The sequence below is a fragment of the Prinia subflava genome, chromosome 14, assembly GCF_021018805.1.
Source record: "Prinia subflava isolate CZ2003 ecotype Zambia chromosome 14, Cam_Psub_1.2, whole genome shotgun sequence".
In the NCBI taxonomy this organism is placed as follows: domain Eukaryota; kingdom Metazoa; phylum Chordata; class Aves; order Passeriformes; family Cisticolidae; genus Prinia; species Prinia subflava.
Window position 1 is genome coordinate 2794870 of NC_086260.1, and position 9131 is coordinate 2804000.

Here is a 9131-nt window from a genome sequence, read left to right on the forward strand (position 1 = left end):
AAAAAATCAGCTCTCATCTTGATCTTGCTGATGTCTTCAATTCTTCCAGCACAAATCTGCAGTCAACTTTTTTTGCTGTAGTTTTGGAAAATATATCTAAGTGTCTAAATTAATCCCCATTATTTCTTTCAAGTGCTGCTTAAGTGAGGTGGAGAGCAGTCTGAGGCAAACACTTGAGGAACCCGGGTGTCTCTCTGTCACTCAAAGTTAATGTGTTTGCAAAGAGATGGAGCAGCTCGCTGATTTATTCACAAATACATCCCCACAATCCACTTTTCCCCTTTTCTTTTCCTATTGCCAGACAGTGCAATATTTGGTGTGGCAGGAGAAGGAAATGTTCTGTCCACGCTGCCTTCCCCAGGGTTTGGGGTTTTCTGTCCCCTGACCACGAGGCAGAGCTGGTGATGGGAGCCATCCACAGAATTCCCTGTCCTGGAAAAAAATCCCTATGAATCCCTCACAGGATAAGCCCTCAGTTAGTGAGAAACAGTAATAAATAGCATGAGAAAAACAGATGTTGGGTGTAATTATTTTAATTTTTACTGTCTTTTTATGTCTAAAAAACGTTAGATATCTTGTTGCTGAACACAGCTTTTCACTCCATCATCCATGCTGAAGGAGAACTCTTCTGTCTTCACTTTGTAAAGAGGATGAAGGAAAACTCTCCAGCTCCTGCTGGCTGAAAATTAATGACAGTTGTAGCACTATTTCACTGGAAGCAGGATCAAAGTTTATAATAATTTTTGCTGCTTTTATAGTTAATAAATATTATTTAACGCTGTAGTAGTGTGCAGGAAGATCCCAAAATAAGATGGGAAAGGTCCTAAGCAGCTGGAATAACAAGAAACAGGAGAGACAAGAAACTGAAGTTGGATTTTGATGCAGGTAAGCATAACGAAGATAATTAGGGACAAAAGGCCCCACAACTAAGACAGCCTTTGCTTGCCTGTTCCTGCCAGTGCTTGATGCCTCAGAGATGTAATTCAGAAAGAACCAGGAGGAAATGCAGAGAGCTGGGACTCCGTGTTGGGAGTGCAGGAGTGAGGCTGAGCTGGCTGCTCCTGGCTCCTCGCTCCAAACTCACCCTCTGCTCTTCCTTGCACACAGAATATTTTCTTTCCCTAGGCTGGCAGCATTACACATGCACCTCGTGTCACTGGGCTGCCTCTGCTTTGCTTTTCCTCCTCCTGCATCATCTCTCATATTCCAGGGAAGATTATTTTGAGGTCCAAATCGCAGAGCAGAAATCAGCTCCCATTCCCTCCAGTCAGCGTTAGTGCCATCCTCCAGCCCCAGCACGGATTTGTTGTTCAAGCTTGGGTTTTTTGCTTCTACAAACTGCTGGAAATACCTGAGGGAGGTGAAGCAGCTCTGTAATAATCAAGGTTGCTCAGAGACACAGTGGTGGAGCAGCCAGTGCTTCCTTCTGGGATGTGTCTCTGCTGCTCCCAGTGTCCCGAGACACAAAACGCTTCCCACAGCTTCGTTTTTATTATTCTGTGGGCATCTTCTCAGGTGCAACCTGCAGAGAGGATGCACTGATAGGTTACAGCTCATTTCCAGAGCCAAATACCTGCTCTTAATCCCGTATCTGCACGATCTGTGCACTCCTGTGTGGACGTGCCTGTGCAGAGCATATTTAAAATCCTCTCCAAAGTCCATAGCCAGGAGGACAGGCTGTCAACAGCTGAACTAATCGAAGCCTCAGCTTTCACTAAAATTCCTCTGAAGTTTGGGTCACCTTCATTTCCCATCAGTTCTTCCCTAACCTGGATATAGCTCTGCTTAATTACAAGTCGGGGCTGTTTGAAGTCGTTGGGAAATTATTTATGCCTGAAAGCTGGGATTTCCTGAGAAGCCCGAGAAAGTTGGGCATTAAAATCTAATCAGACTTTAATGGAAACCAGGTACTTCCACACAATGAATAGTTCAAGCTTACAGCAAATCCTCCAGACTACAAACGAGGCTAACAGCTCCAAAATGTGTGCAGGGAGAGCTCTGCCTCCTGCTGCAGATGCCATTGAAAAGATTGAGGTTGTTTTCCAAAATACACAGTGGAGGAAAACAAGCATATAAACATAATAATGGCAACCTATGAAAAATATAGCCAGGGAAATTTCTTTTCACTTTATTCCCAGCAAATGGGGAGAGTGTCTGTAGCTTTTCCCTCAACCCTCCAAGATTGAATTTTGCAGGGCTTTTTTTTTTTTTCTTTTCCAAAATGTTCTGTTCTTTGATCCTAAAGGAATCCTTAATCAAGCAAAAATGACACCTGGACTTACAGTTTCTTCCCTTTCCCCTCAGCTTCCTCTTCTTCCTTTTTTTTGGATAAGGCTGAGTTTATTCTGAGATGCCTTAGGAAAAAAACCCTGAGTCTGATATTGGGGTTTTTTGGGGTTTTCATCCATTTTCTGAGAGTATTAAGGAGGTACTGGCAATTTTTCTGGCATCCACAGGCCAGACATGTATAAAAATGACCCAAAATGGAAATGCTGATGTTGATGGCAATAATTTTTAATGGAACAACTAAGGTCAGTGAAATAACTCAGCAGAATGGCTGTAATGCTTTATTACTCTCACACTCTGGTATAATCTTAATTTCAAATGTGAAAGAACATATAGCAGTTAATGGAAAGGGTCTAATTCTTGCTCCATTAGTTTTACCTCACTGAGTTAACAGGAATCAGCTGATAATTTACCTTGGGATTCAGAGGGAGATAGTCCCAATCTATATTAATGGAAATGAGAGGAGAATCAGGCTAAAAGTCTGGGGGGTTTAAGTAAATTGTTTCTATAACTATTATATACATTTTCATTAATTGTGCTCGGAAGCAGAGCCTGGGTGATAAAATCTTCCCAGGGAGCCTTCCTTACCTGTTCATCTTCTCAGGGTTTGAAAAATAGCCCCCTTCTATTTCCAAACAATGTGCAGTAGTTCAATGTCACAGACAAATGTGGGCTGCAATATTTAGACATAAATTATAACATCCTGGAGCCCTCAATGGGGAGGAACAGGCAGAGTGTTTCCAATTCATTGGAGGTATGATCTGAGTGCATCCATGCTGAATTCCTGATGAGTCCATTCCCCTTCCAGCACCCATGTTTTTATTAAAGCATTCAGATAAATTCCGTCCAAATCTGTGAATGGGTGTTTTTAAACCCATTTAAGTGTTTTGGAAGAGAGGGTTGAGGCTTTGGAGGAACACACTCTGAAACAAGGAGAGCTGGCAGTACCAGATCTCCTCGTGGTGTAAATCTGTCGGGCTGCACGTGGTTATTTGGGCTTGTGCAGCTCACGACGCTGCATTTGAGTTTGAAATATGAAGGACAAGAGTGTGGTGTGGCTGCAGGGCTCAGGCTCAGAGCAGCCTGACCCTGTGGCATCTCCTGAGCCACAACAGGCCACAAGCCTGTGAACTTCAGGGAACCACACGAAGAAAGCCCTCAGAACCACAGGAGTGGCCGAGGGGTCACTAAATTGGGCATGAAGAGCTGGGATTTGGATTTGGCTGTTCCTGCCCTGGATTCACTCCCATCTCAGCACCCTCCTTGTACCTCCACCACTGTCCCCTCTGCTCTGATGAGCCTCCAGCTGACCCTTCTCAGATCTCTCCTTCCTTGATTTTTTTCTGCTTTTAAATCAACAGCTCATTTTGATTTGCTCCCTGAGGCTGGGGAGAGTTGTCTTGTCTGTACACACAAAACATTGGGTGCTCTGTGCCCTCCCTCCTGGGGCTCCAGGGCTGTACTTCTGAATGGAGCACAGGAATGAGAGAAGGGAAAGCCATGGAGGAAAACACTGAAAATGAAGAGTTGCCTTTGGGCAGATCTGGCAGGTACACACCTTTGTCAACAGTTTTGTCCCCTCTAGGTCTAATGCTGCTGTTGCTGACTATAACTAACTTGGCACCCACCATTTGTTGTCCCAAAGAATAATGTTTTTCTGTTTTTAAGGACAATACAACCTGTGTAGACTTTGGAACTGCTGAACCCAAATCCTCCATCTCATCAGAAAACTGGGAATCACAAATGTCCACTGCAGAGTCCTCAAACGCCTCCTTCCAGGGTGGATCTGTACGTACAAATACACCACATCCCAAAATGATGGATATTTCCAGCTCCCCACAAACAGCCTGCAAACACTTAACAAAATACTTCCAACTTCAGATCTATCCCTCTGGTTTGTAAAATTAAGCACGCGCATAAACGCTCCCAACATCAGAGCCTTAATTTGTGTTCCTTGGAACTGGCAAGGGGCCCATTTGCTGTGGAGCTCTAATTCCACCAGACAGGCTCTGTGCTCAGAGAAACACATTTTAAAAATGGAGTGTCTGTATTAACAAGCACTTCCATGAGCAATGAAACTAATGAAGCTTTGCTTTCTTATGGCTTTGTCTCTCGGCGTTAGATCCTCTGGTGCCCACTAAAGTGAATTCCAGCCCAAGTTTCTCACACAAAGGAGGCATTCATAACCTTCCCTTCCTGGAAAGGAGCAAAGGGACAGGACAAATGAAGGTATTATTTTCTTCCCCCCCATTTTCAATACAGAAGCAGGATGTGTTCCTAATGCAAACCTCAGGTTTCTGTTTTTGCAGAGCTTGGAGAGATCCCTTAGTTTTGAGATGGTTACACAGTCCCTGAGCATTGGTAAGAATTGGTCATGGAGCTCAAAAGCTGCATGAGGGAGGACAGGACAGGAGGAGGAGGAGGGGGACTGAGTAGGTTTTGGGGGTTTTAGGCAAACAGGATTATACTTTTAAAATTCTTGTCCAATTTCATGGTGTATTAGGATGATAAAGCAGATGTGAAGAAAAGAGCAATTTCCATTACAGCATCAGGAGCTGACACTTCTCTCCTAAGACAGGTATAAGTAAAGTGTGTAATTAACAACCTCCACTTAATATATTACATAAATCTTCTTTGGGACATGAAAATCTAAACCCTGCTGCCTGTTTGGTGAACAACCTGGACTTCCTCAGGCCCCTTCCCTGGTTATTTTTATGAGGACAACCATATATCGTGACAAGCCATAATTCCAGAAGGCATTTCTGAGGCAGAATGAACCCGTCAGTTGAGATTTCTGTTTCAAAATGTTCAGCAGTGAGTCAGGACTGTTTGAGTTTGAAAAATGCTATTAGGCATATTCAATATTAACATCTCTGGCTCCAGCAGGAAAGCCTCCCATTGATAAATAGACACTTCAGTTGAACTTGGCACAACCTTCAGTCAGCTTTGCATAGCTGGGATGATATTACAGATTGGAACAGAGGAGAGTACATTAAAGATGGACCAGGTGACATCAATACAGCAACTCGCTAATTTCAACGTGAAATATTTCCCCATGAATATGGGAGTGTGTTTGCTTCAAGGATAAGGACATGTTATGTTTGAAGAGGCAATGGAAATGTAACCAAAAGCCTCCCAGAAAAAAATACTTACAGCTTCTTTCTCTCCTCTCTGTAATATATATTAATGATACATTTCAAAATCTTCTACCATTTCTTGGCTTTGCCTTTAAAATGTCCCAGAAAAGTCCTCTCCTTGTACAATTTAATATATATTAAGTATTTTACCGGTATAAATCAATTAGGGTTTAACCCAAAGGCCAAAGAAATCTTCCAGGATGTACTTTAAAATTTATATGATTTTTTAATATGCATATTTAATACTAGTGCAAAAGCATCTGAGAGAAACTAATAGGAATTAATAGCTTAGATATAATTTCAAATCCCAGGAGTGAGGGGCTCTCTTAGATCAGATTCTTAAAACTAAGCTGCAATTTTATATCAAGCCCAAGGCTGGTGGCTGCAGTGTTCTGCACCAGTGTTCGTTCTGTATCATGGAAGCATCAGTCTCAGCTCAGCAGTTTTTCCTTCTTCTTTTGTGAAAAAAGCTCCTCTCTGGATCAGATCTGTCCCTTCATTATTGAGATATTACCCATTTGAGAAACGAGATTCCTATCAAGACACAGAATATGGAAAAACCGAGGGGGAAGGGGAGGGATGCACATGCCAGCCAAGAGGTGCAGAGAGGAGAGGTTAGAGGAGGTGATGTTATCTATTAGAAGAACAAAGCAGGAGTGATATCCCTGAAAAGGCTGATAGAAAATCAATTCCATAACATGCCATTAGTCTGTTCATATCAGACAACTTAAGCCTGGAATCTTTGCTGCGCACATAATGCAATATTCAACATTTGGAGTGTGCCTTATGCAGAAAGTAAATCAACTGACTTTTTCTTCTTTTTCTTCCACTTTTTTTTTTCCCTGTTACCTCCCAAGGAGAGCAGCTGTAGGAATTTGGTACTTTTGAGCCCACATATTCCATGCTTTAAACAAACAAGGGAGCAGCAAAGGAAGGATTTCATGGCAGAAAGATCTGTTGATCTATCAGCAGATATTCAAATAAAGCTGGGAGTAGACTTTCTCCTGATCTGGGGGATTGTAAATCTCGGAGCATTAGTGAAGAAATTTTTCTGGGTGGAAGAAATAAATCCTTCCAGCCCTCCATAAACCATGCAAAGGAGGCTTCTACCGCTGCATGCTTGCTGTTAAATTTACAGTTTTAACAGGGCTAAATATAATCTATGGCTGCTGGTGGCTCTAAGCACAGAATAAGTCGGTGTTTGGAGCAGGCAGGCACATAGGAATGGGATCCTGCACCCCCTGTGTGCTGAGGGGACAGGGATGGAGGAGAGGGGCCCAAAATCCATCACAGGGTGACAACTGCAGCACAGAGTGACCCCAGAGCCCCCAAAGCAGCAGCTGCAGGGGATGCAGGTTGGAATCCCACTGCCTGCAAGCCACAAGGTCCCTGCAGCCCATGGAAAGCCCTGGCTCCTTCCTGCTGCACATTTTTAACCCAACAGGCCTCAATTCCATCTCTCACTGCCACCCCCTCCTCTCCCCGTGCTTTGCAGAACTTTCATTTTTCCATCCTTCCCCTCGTTTTCAGGGAAGGCAATCCTGTCCCTCAGGAGGAGCAGTGGCTCTCCCAGCCCCAGCCCACAGCAGCTGCCTGCAGAAACAGTGACAAAATCCTGACAAGTGCCCACCAGAAGGGATGAAAGGTGAAGCGTCTCCTCCAGGACAGAGGGTAACCCTCGATGCATCCCACATGTGCAGATTTTCCAAAAATTTAATGCATGCAGGAGCCCTGGGTGACCCTTTCAAATTCCTCTGCATGGAGCTGGATGGAAAGCTTGGTTTTTCCTTGTGGTAAGCAAATTCTACGGATTTCCCAGGAGAGCAGCAAATTCTTCTTAAACACATCTTGCTGAGTCTCTGGAAAAAAGAAGTGAGTGGTTTAAGCTGCTCCTGTTTTAGCTGGAATTGTAAGTTCTTCATCCAGCAGTTACATCAAGGGATGGGGCCTCACCTGGAAGGTTTTTCTGAGGGGAAGGGAAAAGTAATTATGTCTTAATGGATGAAAGGAATATTTTTTTCCTATGTATTATAAGTTCATGGAGCTCTCTGACAGGAGCAGGGGATGGAGTGCATGGGTAAGGTCTGCCACAATTCCAAGGGGAGCCCATCAGGGTCTGTTTTTATTAAGTTTAACAGTGCCTATATTTCTTATGGAGTTATTTTCCTCTCCAAGGATAATTTGTCAGAATCAGACAGGCTGTTCATTTCTTCCCACTTGTGAATGCCTGGTGTGTTCTCCAGCACCCTCTCCTGAAGTACAGGGGGCTCATAAAAACACCCCAAAGTCCCATTAATTAATAATAATATTCGACTTGGTTTTTCCACATACCAATATTTAGAAATAAAATTATTTTCTCCCTCTTTACTTGCCAGAATCCATTTCAATGGTCAATCACCCACCTTGTACATCTCCATTCCCTCATTCTGGATTAAGAATTAGAATATTAGGCTCTATATGATCATCACAGGAACTTCCTCATCTTCTGGATCCTCAGAGATGCTCTGAGATCCCAGTATAGGCTTTCATTTTCTGTGTCTGGATGAGTTCCTCTTCCCAAGGGGTTTAGGCAACAGATTCTGTGGTTGTCAAATGTTCCCTGCCCTCCTAACAGGAATTAATTTGCTCTTTAATTAAGCAGATAAATAACACACTCATCTACTGCTGCAGTATTTTTCCTTTCAGAGTCGTGGCTGTCAGGCTTCTGTCAGCACATTGTGTTAAAAACAGAATTTTCTCTGCTGATGGGACACCACTGAGCTCCTCCTGAATCAGATTCCCACCAGTTTAGGTTAGTCCAGACCGCCTGAAGAAATCAATTGGTCCTTCCTCAGATGTAACTCATGGGGTGAAATGAATAGGGAACATTAGGGAATGGCAGATTTTAAAAGACTTTATCATTCAACAGCAACTGTTCTTACTGTTAGTCAAGGATAGGAGAACCATCAGTTACAGAAGGCAAAGCTTATAAAAGTTCTGTTTCCTCAGAATTCACTGAAAACTTCATCTCTGTAACTCAGCAGACAATACAGAGTAACTCATCCCAAAGCTCTAATCTGGCAAAAATCCTTTCCTAGATTTCCTAGAAGGGTCCTATCCTAGATTTACCCAATCATGAGGTTTTCATGAGGAATGAAATCCTTATTTCCATCCAAAGGAAAACTTCACAGTTTTTGAGACTAACATTGATCCCAACCCACAAAGGGATGGTAAACGTGTGTACACATCTTACTGAGCTCTGCCTAAACCAAGAACTAGATCTGCAGATCAAATAAAAACCCTCATCTAAATCAGATTTTTTAAGACCATGGTGATTGGTAATTTGCACTATATCTAATTAACCTAAGTTTAAATGTATGGGGTCAAAAAAGCTCAAATTTTTATCCAAGACTAACTTTTCATTTTCCACTCTTTCAATCCAAGCAGCTGCAGAGTCAGCACTTACCCACTGGAAATAGGGAACAAAATTTCCAGAGAAGGTTTGATAGTAAAACATAATTTTAAATCCTTTGTATACAATATCAAAAATACTGCTGAGCACAAGGGTGTGAGACAGCCTGGAAGCCAGGAGGTTAATCTGGTTTGCAGACACAGTCATGTGCTGGGATGGCAGGAATAAAGCTGATTAGAGAACCTTAATTGGCTCCTATCTTAATTAGGAGGGAGATTTGCCATCGAGTGGAGTGTCCTTAGAATGCTGCCCTGAAT